The following is a 12,656-nucleotide window of genomic DNA, read 5'->3' on the forward strand; positions in this document are numbered from 1 at the left end:
TGGCGGGAAAGAAGGGCAGAAAAGAGGGAAATAAGGGCGGGAAGGAATATGACCGGATAGTTGAGCGGGAAAGAAAATGACGAGATAGAATGTCGGGAAATGGTTACGGGAAAGTACAAAGTTGGAACGTAAAAGAGGGGGAATGGTTGTGCAGGAATTATAATGCATTTAAGTGGAAAAAATAACACTTCGGTCTGTAAGCCGAAGAGTACTCTCATGCAACTTCGGTCCGGCTCTGACGTAAAGAGTATGAACTCTTCGGCCAAGGAAAGACCGAAAAGGACTCTTCGGCCATCTACTGGTCTTCGGCCAACGCTTGACCGAAGACTCCCTCTTCGGCCAACTGATGACCGAAGACTACCTTTTCGGCCAACGAACGACCGACGGGTGCTAGTTTTGCAAAAAAAGAAACGTGTTAGCACTGCTAGTTTTCAAAATTGCTATAAAAAGCATGCCAGTTTTGAAAAAAAAAATCCATAACAGAGCAGTCTTGATCAAAACGAGACAAATACTTTGACCTACAGTTTGCTCTTCCTCAAAAAGCAGCACAAAAGGATATCAGGTGTTCATTGTGTTGCTATGAGCACCATCCAATGGCCATTTCCCCCATTACACTGCTACTGGCAACTAGTTTAGTTCCCAAATTAGATGTACTGGGTTACACATGTCAGCTAGTAACCAAAATGCTAACACAATTAGCAAGTTCAGATCCCCAAAAAAATGCCTGAACTGGACTATGACGATGATGTTTGGCACTGGACCATTGACTCGTGCCTTCTCCTGCTGCTGCTGCTGCTTCATCTACCTGCAAGGGCAAACAGGCAACTTGTTACTACCAATATATGGATGAAACAGCAGTGGTACTAGGATGATTAGCAGCTAAAACAAATCACATCGAGTCAAATATTCTGGTTGCCTGTCCTCAATGATCTGACCTTTCTTTTGTACATGCGTTTAGATGGTGCTTTTAGTTAACGAATGCCAATTCCACTTCACAAACTATATGGTTCTACCAACCTGGGATGTGTTGAACAAGGCTTCACAAACTGGGTAGCAGTCTAGGAGGCACCCGTGGGAAACTCGACAAGAACTAATGTTCATGTGGTGGAGGGCCTGGCATTTGAGAAATGACATAATATTTGATAAAGTTAAACCGCAGAAATCTTTGGCTTATGCGGATTTCCTTTGTAACTATGTGGATACCCTAACCAATATCAAAGAGGGGATAGCTGATGATGGCATCGAAGGAAAGAAAATGTATGACCTGAGAATAGTATCGGCAAATTCCAGCAAAGCTTCCAATTGGAGTCGAGCACTCTTTGTTGCCCGTTATCTAAAAATGTGTACTTTATACAATGAGCTCATCGAGATGTGGGAAAACACCAGGTTGTTCTTTAGGTGCCGGCCTCGAAGTGCCTCAAAGCGTCCTTCAGCAGAGAAATAGAAGATGACCTTTAGGTTTAATCATGTTTTTGGACGGATAGTTGATCAAGGTAATAACTGTTCCTACTCTGCTTGGCATCCCCTAAATTCTATCTCATATTCATGGTTCTGTAACATGAAACAGAGGAATACTGCTAATGGCACATGCATTCATTTACTTCTTTTTTTATGTATGGTTATAATTTCGTAGGATGTTGCATGTATTGGTTTATTCTAATTGCTTCCTTCCAAGGTTTATTTTTCGTAGCAATAATTTTGCAGGAAGAGGGAGCAAACGCCAGCTGCACGCAACAGAAAACTCCCACTCATCATGGCAGATGACAGGAAACTAGTGAATAGAGCAGCTCGCTGCCTTAAGTAGGAAGCATGATACCTTGGCAAATGGCTAGTTCCTTTTTGCCCGCTTTGAACCTCCCGCACTGAACTCTGATGATGTGAGGTCTGCGATTGCCTTCTGTTGAAACAAAGAAATAAAATCAAACAAATGGCATATCCTGACTGTCACTTGATAGATAAATAGATTATCTACTACAAAAGTTCACATAGCTTTATGACATACGACAAACACATCACGCCGTTTTATTCTCAAGCAAGTTGGGAAGGATAGATCCTATAGATGAACCCACCAAGAGCCACCAAAAGGAGTAAACATAAATGAAAGAAAAACATCTACCATCATGAACTGCTAGAAGGAATACGAATTCAGAAAGTTGCACTTCCCTTAAAATTGGCATTTGGAAAAGATATGGCTCTGTAGAGTTCAACCTAATATGAATAAGCAAGTAAGAGGTCAACAGGGGGAAAAACTTACCTCCCAGTCTCTCCCAGCGAGCCATCCATGTATCACAGATTCCAGCTCCTCAGATCTCCTGCCGAACTTGACTTGAAATTTGATTCCACATCGATCAACGAAGCCAACCATCTTCCGGCGGAGGTTCAAGACCGGGGACCCAAGAACTTGATTTTTCAAGAGCTTATAAACTCATTTTCAAAACCAACCTTCTCCTTTTCCCTTACTGACCCTGCCATTGGAAGATCGAAGGTGAAAGTATTTGTAGATGAAGGAATTTCTTCGCCTTTTCTATCGACAGCAGTAGCTCGTGGAGAACTGCAACACAAGTTTAGCTGATTAAAAACAGACTGGAAATAGACAGTACATGCAGAAACATGTAAGCGATTCTGAACCTACATGACCCGGCCGATGAAAGGGACCATCTTGTTGTATAATGAGGTCACCGAGAGCAGTACATCACGACTGTGGTAACTTAGTTTGCCAGGTTGAGCCACTTCCCAGTCACCGTGAGGGATTTTTGCCAGGATGAGATTGACGTAGTGGTGCATCTTGATGAACATTGTGTCAGTTGCTCTGGCTCCATCACAGAAGGTCACTGTCGGTACTTGACCGTGGATAATTTTCCCGTTACGAAGGGACTGAAATTCGTAGGAGGGATGCGCAGTTACAACCGTGAAGTCCTCGTTGCAATAAACCACATATCCATTCCCGGCAGGTTGCTCCTCCTTCCCAACCTTTTCACTGATTCTCACCATACACTTTTGTGCATCTTCGAACAGATTAAGAGCTTCTACAGGGTTTACGTGAACCTGAAAAGGATTGAAACATGCACTTGTAGGCATTAAATGTTTGGTGCAGATCCCTATGGGGCAGAACAATCTATATTTGGTTGAGTATAAGACCCAAGTCCAAACACTTAACTAACAAAGATACCCCGAGTGAACCCTACTATAAATTTTCCTGTCAGATCATACTGTCAAAGAGTAAACTCCCCTCGGTAAGTACTCTTGTAAGAATTGAAATAAAGATGCAGCAGGGTTATACAAGCTCAATTTTTTTTGGGGTGACATTGCATTGCACATCAAGTTGGAGTTAATGGGCTGCAGGATTTCACTGAAGGGCGATTATTTTTTCCAAAAAAAATATATATCTACTAATATTTAGGAACGGAGGGAGTACTATATATGTACGACCATGGGGTGCAGGATTTCATTGAAGGGGAGGAGCATTGAAGGGCACGCTGCAAAGCTATACTACTACTGTATGTATGTAAGACACCATTCACTGTACATATGCACATCTGCATCGATCCTTACGGGAAACGACAGTGCTGCGAATTAGCCATTTGGCCGGAGAGAGAGAGGTAGAGAAGAAACAGACGTACCGGAGGCATTGTGGACGCGAAGGCGACCCTGGTCACCAACCGGCGGCAAGTAAGCAGATGCGACAGGCGCCGCGCAAGTGTTCCCCTTCTCTTTTGGAATTTGGTGGGCGGCGGCCGCTAGCTAGGGTTACCGCGCGTGACTAGGAAGTGTCCCTGAGACGGAAAAGAGAAGACTTGGGCTACGAGCGTCGCCTCGCCTGGGCCTCGACCACGACAGGATCCATGGCCCGCTTTGACCAATGAAAGGGTTCAGAAAAACCTTCATTTTCCACTACAAGAAAAGAACTGCATGTTGTGAAATGTTGGCACGCAAAATAGCGGGCATTTACGATGATAGAATGTCATGTAGAGAAGGTAAAAGCTATAAATTATAGAATGCATTATCTCTTATTGTCATCCCTAGCAATTAGTGAGAATTAATTATTTTTGGTAGGAATTTATGTGTCTAAGAGAAAACATATTGTACAACGGAGAAAATAATTTTCTCTTATTTCATATCATTACTTAGATAAGAGAAGGAAAACTTATTTCTCTTCATTCTCTCTCCTTCGACTAAGCAAAAATCAACGTGGCAACTCTAATTGAAGGCTCACGTCATCCCATTGTACATGCACTAACCTCCCTAGCGATATTGTTGCACACTCTGGGTAATGGATTTTCCATTTCCATGTAAAAAACAGCCTAATCTAACTGATGCACTATAATCACACGGTCCGCATAATTTGATCGATTTCAAAGACCAAATCATAAAAACGCCTCTAAAGATAGAAATTATGAACGTCCGGTTTTGGGTCTATTGATTTAGGGCTCTGAGCCTCATTTTTTTAGAGGTCGCATGCATAGTTCCCTCACCCCTCCCTCTATCTATCTCTCTGCACCGCCCCACCTCTTGCACCACTATTGCGCCGCTTTACGTCGTTGTCGCATCACGACATGCCTCACATGTCGCCGCAACTTCTCCTTGCGATATCCTTTCGACATGTGCTCGGATACGCGAGAAATCGGCGCCGCCACCACTGCTCAATTTTACATTTTCCCTGTCGTCAATCATCATCGATGTGGCATCTCCTCTCGAGTCAGCTTGGCAGTGCGACCTCGGCCTTGGGCGCTGCACTGGTCCACGTGAGTTTGGGTAAGCGGGGAAAGACCACGAGATCGGGAGCTCCCACTCAGGGCCAGGAGCTCTTTTTTTTGGAAGTTAGCAGGAGAGCTGCTAAGATTCTATTGCAGAAGGGATGCCATGGGCAACAGTAAGATTACAGGAAGAGAAAAATAGGAAGAGGAAGAGAATAAAAAAGAAAAACTACACCCCAAAGAAAGGTGAAGCTGCTACCCGGTTAGAGCTTTGCACAACCGGCTTACAGAAAAGAAACTATCCTGGCTCAGCCCGAATCGAAGGTGATCGGGCATCCCGCCAACTTCCAAATGGATGCTTCATCCCTGAGCATCACCATCACAGGCGACACCGACCTATCTTTCTTCTCAAAAATCCTCATGTTCTGTTCTCCCCATATAGTCCAGCAAGTGAGCATAGCCGCAGACTTCATGGATTTTCTCTCGCGCTTCGGCATCGTGCACGCTAGCTCCTCAAACCATACGAGCAGCGGTACGCTATCCCTCCAAACCTCCGGTCGAAAAGGATGAAAGGTTGTCCAGGATGATACTAGCTCCCAATTTTTTTTGGACCATGGGCATTCCCCGAGCAGATGACTGACTGTCTCCAGATTCCTTCTACACATATGACAGAAGTAATTGTTGTCCCAACCTCTCAGCATAAGCACGTCCGCAGTGAGCACCCTGCTAAGCATTGTTGTCCAAATGAAAAATCTGCACTTAAGAGGAGCACAGACTCGCCAGATTAGGTCGATGAAAGGAGTGGCCACCTGGGCCGAGAACATCATATTGTATGCCGATCTGGCCGCGTATTTCCCATCACGAGATAGCTTCCAGGTGACCTCATCACTAACGCCTGCTCTGAGAACAACATGCTGCAACCTCCCAGCGAGCTCAATCAGCTCATCTAGCATCTCATCTTTGAAAGTGGTTGCGAGGTCCGAGAGCCATGCCATGCTCGCAATGGCTCCCGCAACCGTTCTCATTTTCCTGGTTGAAGCAGCAAAAAGGCTTGGAGCCAGGTCTCTCGGCGCCAAGCCATCCATCCAGGAATCGTACCAGAAAAGCGACATGTTACCATCACCCACTGTTACATGCGTTGTTGAGGCGAAGATTGAAACTTCCCTATCAGAGCAAGGCACAATCATCCCGGACCACGACCTAGCAGGATTGTCTGAGCGAGACCAAAGCCAACGAAGGCGTAGAGCTGTCCCGAACAACTGCATGTTGGGAATACCCATACCTCCCAGGTGCAGCGGCTTGCAAACCTGTAGCCAGTTAACTCTACAGTGACCACTGTTGCATGTTTCCGTACCTTGCCAGACCAGGCCCGCATGCGCTTGTCAATCCATTGTAGCAGCCATTTTGGGAATGGATGAACCGAGATCATGTATACCGGGAGGGCAGCCAGAACACAGCGGGCTAAGGCAAGCTGACCATCTTTGGACAAAGAGTCCCCATCCAACCCGCCAGCTTCCCATCAAAAGATGCAGTGAATTTGTCGTAGTCTGACCTTTTAAGCGACCGAAGAGATAGCGGCATCCCCAAATAGCTCGAGGGAAACTGCACCAATTGAATAGAAACCGACCGGAGCACCTCACTACTGTTCAAACCTACGCATCGGATGGGCATTGCTGCACTCTTGGAGAAGTTCGTCCGTAGCCCTGTAGCCGCCCCGAAGGATTCCAGAATTTGACCAATCATCCGCAGATCCTCCCTACAAGGGTTAACAAAGAGGGCCACATCGTCGGCGTAGAGGGACGTTCAAAAAACAGCCTTCCGGCCCCGCAACTTGAACAAGTGGTCGTTGGCAGTGGCCATGTCCAGCAACCTCGTGAGCGGCTCCATCGCCAGAATAAACAAATATGGTGAGAGGGAGTCACCCTGGCGGAGGCCTCGCTTGTGCCAAATTCTGCTTGTTGGCACGCCATTGACGAGAACCTGAGAGGACGAGGAGGCCGGCCCACACCATGGCCATCCAATCTCGCCAACGAGTACCGAACCCTCTAGCTTCCAACATGTACAGCAGATAGGACCATGAGACAGAGTCGAATGCCTTAACAATGTCTAGCTTTAGAAGAACAGCCGGCGTACGTGACCGATGGAAATGGCGTGCCAGACCCTGCACGTACATGAAATTGTCCTGAATGCACCTGCCCCTGATGAAGGCGCTCTGACAGGTACTGATAAGACCACCAAGCTGCAGCGCAAGCCGATGCGCAAGCAACTTCATGAAGATTTTGACTAAGTTGTGTGTCAGGCTAATGGGTCTGAAATCCCCGACGCGCACCGGGTTCAGCTTCTTTGGGATCAAGACCACCAGTGAGTCACTACAGCGATGTAGGGATCTGGTGTTGAGGTCAAAGAGCCGCTGAAAGGCAAGCAATATGTCGGCCCTGATGATATCCCAGCAAGAACGATAGAAGCAACATGAAAAGCCATCAGGCCCTGGTGCCTTGTCTGTGGGCAAGTCCCAGACCGCCTCCTTGATCTCGGCCACCGTGAAAGGGGCCTCGAGGTCCTGTAGATTGTGTCGTGACAGGCCAAGTCTCTCCCAATTGATCGTAGGAGATGTGTTTGCCGAACGACCCGTAATACCCTCAAAGTGTTCCTGTACCAACCCAAGAATTTGTTCCTGTTGCGCCACTAGCGATCCATCCTCCGCCAAAAGCGAGTGAATATGGTTCTTCTTGGATCTGCTGTTTGCTTTGATGTTGAAGAACTTAGAGCTTCCATCCGTGGCGTGCAACCAACGTACGCGTGCCCTTTGCTTTTGCTTGATACGAACAAGCATAGCTAGCCCCAGATGCCTAGACTTGAGGGTGGAACGTAGGGCTGTCTCCTTGGTCGTCAAGTGTCTTCCCTCTTGCGTGTTATCTAGACGGGTTGTTAGCTCATGCACCAGATCGAACTGGGAGTGGATACAACCCACTGTGCTCTTACTCCAGGTTGACAGAACCTTGCCTGCTCGACGCAACTTGATATTGAAAGCACTAGTGGAGTCAACGTTGCGCACCGGCATGTGCCAAGCGGCCATCACCACTTCCTTAAAGCCAGAAATAAATCTCCAGTACTCCTCGAACCAAAATCTCCTTGGTTTTCTTAGCGGAGCATCATTGACTAGAAGCAACGAACAATGATCGGACATGGCAGTAGCCTGTGGGAGCAGCTTAGCAGCCTGGAAATGAAGCTCCCAGTCCACATTACAAAAAGCCCTGTCCATCCTAACCAACATTGGTGGTGACTGCTCATTGGACCAAGTGAAGCGGCGACCAACAAGCGTAATTTCTCGCAGACAAGAGGAGTTCAAGGCTGTTCTGAATTTGGACATCCATCTCCCATTAACTCGGTTGTTCTTCTTGTCTGCTGGGTCTCTGATCAGGTTCAAGTCCCCCACAATGAGCCACGCGCCATTCATATTGGCGTGAATGCTGTCAATCTCATCCAAGAACCCCTGTTTACGTTCCTCGTCCGCCGGCCCGTACACAGCTGTAAGATACCATGGCTGTTGTTGCCCAAGTCGAGGCACCAATCTAACCGTGATGGTGAATTCCCCAGAGCTAACCAAGGCAGCATCAACCTTGCTCTCGTCCCAAAGTATAAGAATTCCTCGTCTAGTCCCAATGGCAGGCAGGACAGCCGATCCACGAAGCCCCGGGCCGCCTAGCTCCGCCCTGTGAGATTTTGTAAAGCAGCTTAGCTTAGTTTCCTGCAGGCACAACACCGAGCAATGGCATCTGTTCACAAATTCCTTGACTACCAATCTTCTTGCGGGATCATTAAGACCGCGCACATTCCAGTTTAACAACACAAGGTTTTCATTCATTAAAATACTGATAAACAACACCCGAAGGATAGCAGGCAAATACATGGCAGGCGCCACCGGCACGTACCAAACGGAAAACACGTGAAGCAGGAGGAAAAACTGCAGATACAAGGCAGGCGCAACCAGCGCGTACCGACTCTAAGAGAAAGGAAAAGGCACCTACCAGGCTAGCGCCACAGAATGTACACCGACAAGCGTAACCAGCGCGTGCCAAAGGCCAATACGGCAGAAGGACAGAGACCACTAGTGACTGCTGGCTACCCCATAGCATGTAAGGCAACCGAAACCTGAATGGTTTAATCATTTGGGAAACTAAGTGCAACAACCTGGGGCGAATAGCTCAGAACTATCTAGGCCGCCCTAGCCATCCCTTCTTCCAAAATCGCGTGCAAGTCGTAGTCCGGAAGCTGAATTAAGGCTGGCGATGCCAGACCTGCAAGCTGACCCAACCTTTCTGCCCGAGCCAACGACATCGGGTCCTTAAAGAAGGCAAGGTAATCCTGCAGTGTGGCATCCGTAAACTGCTCCTCACTAGAAATCAATCCCAGGGCTTTGCACACCCGCGCCTGCGTGCGACGCGTGGACGTCATTGAAGGGCGCAAAGCAGTGTTGGCTGCGGTCCTGCGGCTGAAGGGATCCATGACTTTCTTCTTGATTGTGGTAGCTGTAGAGACCTTTGCAGCAGAGGATGGTGGTGCACCAAGCAGAGACGGGGGCATGGCAGCGATCAACTGCGACAGGAACTGTTGTTGCTCGTCCAGGTGAAGGCCTAAAACACTGTTTGTGACTGCAGACAAAAGACCCTTTCCACATAGGTTGGCCTCCATGAGCGCCGATCTTGCTCTTGCTTCCTATGCTAGCGGGTCAGGCTGTAGTTGCACTCCTGGTCCGGAAAGGACATCCTTCGCACCCGCATAGTGCATTGGTGGCACGACAGCCTCAGAATCCTCCTGCAAATGCCCAGCAGGAGGTGGTGGAGCCCAGATAGACCACGGGACCGGGGCGGATAGCAATTCATGAACACACCGACCCCAATCAACGTGGCTCCCAGCATGATCCTAGTGCACGCCAATGGCATGTATCCTCATGTTCCAGGAATCCAACTGCCCATGCTGAACCACCCCTGATAATTGCAACCGTCTCCCAGCATACCTGGGATGCTGGCACCCCCAAACTGATTCCCAGCATGCGCATCCTCAGGCACTTGCAGCAGCGTCTCCTCAAAAGCAGGATGGGCATGGGGCGGCAACAAAATCCTGCGCTGCGCTGTTTCCTGAGAAAACAGGGAGGCCTGCTGCCCGTGATTCGTAGCGCCAGCCGCAGCGAGCACCTCATCCAAAGGAGAGATGAAGACCTCTTGCGCCGCGCGATGACCCGCAGCGCTCGAGCCTCCATGCAAGCGCAGTTCGGCAGATTGAGAGCGGCGTGGCCGCTGCCCAACGCACGCCGCCAGGGAAGCCGCAACCATCTCGACCATCGAACCTTCAGCATTGTCCTCCTATCCCGGCGGAGCTGCCATCATCGAAGGGGGCAAACCGGTCCCAGAGCCTACCCCAGTAGTTGTGCGAGAGTCGCGCCTCGTGAGGGAGCCCGCTGGCACAACCGTGAAGGAGCTCTTAGAATCAACCCGACGGCTACCGGGTGGCGGACTGAGCGACGTACCCCAGTGATGACCCACTAGTATAGGGGATCAATCGTAGTCCTTTTGATAAGTAAGTGTGTCGAACCCAACGAGGAGCATAAGGCTCTGATAAACGGTTTTCAGCAAGGTAATAACTGCAAGCACTGAAAGTAGCGGTAACAAGTGATGGTGAAGTGAGGTGAAACTGTTGGAAATATGCCCTAGAGGCAATAATAAATTAGTTATTATTATATTTCTTAGTTCATGATAATCGTTTATTATCCATGCTATAATTGTATTGATTGGAAACACAATACTTGTGTGGATACATAGACAAAACACTGTCCCTAGTAAGCCTCTAGTTAACTAGCTCGTTGATCAAAGATGGTCAAGGTTTCCTGGCCATAGGCAAGTGTTGTCACTTGATAACGGGATCACATCATTAGGAGAATCATGTGATGGACTAGACCCAAACTAATAGACGTAGCATGTTGATCGTGTCATTTTGTTGCTACTGTTTTCTGCGTGTCAAGTATTTGTTCCTATGACCATGAGATCATATAACTCACGGACACCGGAGGAATGCTTTGTGTGTATCAAACGTCGCAACGTAACTGGGTGACTATAAAGATGCTCTACAGGTATCTCCGAAGGTGTTCGTTGAGTTAGTATAGATCGAGACTAGGATTTGTCACTCCGTGTGACGGAGAGGTATCTCGGGGCCCACTCGGTAATACAACATCACACACAAGCCTTGCAAGCAATGTAACTTCATGTAAGTTGCGGGATCTTGTATTATGGAACGAGTAAAGAGACTTGCCGGTAAACGAGATTGAAATAGGTATGCGGATACTAACGATCGAATCTCGGGCAAGTAACATACCGAAGGACAAAGGGAATGACATACGGGATTATATGAATCCTTGGCACTGAGGTTCAAACGATAAGATCTTCGTAGAATATGTAGGATCCAATATGGGCATCCAGGTCCCGCTATTGGATATTGACCGAGGAGTCTCTCGGGTCATGTCTACATAGTTCTCGAACCCGCAGGGTCTGCACACTTAAGGTTCGACGTTGTTTTATGCGTATTTGAGTTATATGGTTGGTTACCGAATGTTTTTCGGAGTCCCGGATGAGATCACGGACGTCACGAGGGTTTCTGGAATGGTCCGGAAACGAAGATTGATATATAGGATGACCTCATTTGGTTACCGGAAGGTTTTCGTGCATTACCGGAAAAGTTTCGGGCTCATCGGTAGTGTACCGGGAGTGCCGGGAGGGGTGCCGGGGACCATCGGGAGGGGTGTCACGCCCCAAGGGGTCTCATGGGCTATGGGAAGAGATAAACCAGCCCCTAGTGGCCTGGAATAAGTTCCCACTAAGGCCCATAAGGTTTGAGAAGGAAAAAACACAAGGTGGAAAGAGTTTCCAAGTGGGAAGGTGGAATCCTACTCCAAGTAGGATTGGAGTAGGACTCCTCCACCTCCAATTTCGGCCAAACCTTTAGGTTTTGAGGCTGCCTCCTCCCCTCCCTCCCACCTATATATACGGAGGTTTTAGGGCTGATTTGAGACGACTTTTCCACGGCAGCCCGACCACATACCTCCACGGTTTTTCCTCTAGATCGCGTTTCTGCGGAGCTCGGGCGGAGCCCTGCTGAGACAAGGTCATCACCAACCTCCGGAGCGCCGTCACGCTGCCGGAGAACTCTTACCTCTTCGTCTCTCTTGCTGGATCAAGAAGGCCGAGATCATCGTCGAGCTGTACGTGTGGTAAACGCGGAGGTGTCGTCCGTTCGGTACTAGATCGTGGGACTGATCGCGGGATTGTTCGCGGGGCGGATCGAGGGACGTGAGGACGTTCCACTACATCAACCGCGTTCACTAACGCTTCTGCTGTACGATCTACAAGGGTACGTAGATCACTCATCCCCTCTCGTAGATGGACATCACCATGATAGGTCTTCGTGCGCGTAGGAAAATTTTTGTTTCCCATGCAACGTTCCCCAACAGTGGCATCATGAGCTAGGTTCATGCGTAGATGTCTTCTCGAGTAGAACACAAAAGTTTTTATGGGCGGTGATGTGCGTTTTGCTGCCCTCCTTAGTCTTTTCTTGATTCCGCGGTATTGTTGGATTGAAGCGGCTTGGACCGACATTACTCGTATGCTTACGAGAGACTGGTTTCATCGCTACGAGTAACCCCGTTGCTCAAAGATGACTGTCAAGTGTCGGTTTCTCCAACTTTAGTTGAATCGGATTTGACCGAGGAGGTCCTTGGATGAGGTTAAATAGCAACTCATATATCTCCGTTGTGGTGTTTGCGTAAGTAAGATGCGATCCTACTAGATACCCATGGTCACCACGTAAAACATGCAACAACAAAATTAGAGGACGTCTAACTTGTTTTTGCAGGGTATGCTTGTGATGTGATATGGCCAACGATGTGATGTGATATATTGGATGTATGAGATG

General features: G+C 48.3%; 1 long non-coding RNA gene across 1 annotated transcript; it reads right to left on the reverse strand.

Moving 5' to 3' along the window:
* Nucleotides 1-473: 473 nt before the first annotated feature.
* LOC123402308 lies at nucleotides 474-3,758 on the reverse strand. Its single transcript, XR_006611256.1, has 5 exons — nucleotides 3,621-3,758; nucleotides 2,633-3,045; nucleotides 2,255-2,551; nucleotides 1,817-1,897; nucleotides 474-805 (listed from the first exon to the last, which is right to left on the reverse strand). It is a non-coding gene; the product is annotated as an uncharacterized LOC123402308 (long non-coding RNA).
* Between the last annotated feature and the right edge of the window lie 8,898 nt (nucleotides 3,759-12,656).

Source organism: Hordeum vulgare, chromosome 6H (genome assembly GCF_904849725.1).
Source record: "Hordeum vulgare subsp. vulgare chromosome 6H, MorexV3_pseudomolecules_assembly, whole genome shotgun sequence".
Taxonomy (NCBI): Eukaryota; Viridiplantae; Streptophyta; class Magnoliopsida; order Poales; family Poaceae; genus Hordeum; species Hordeum vulgare.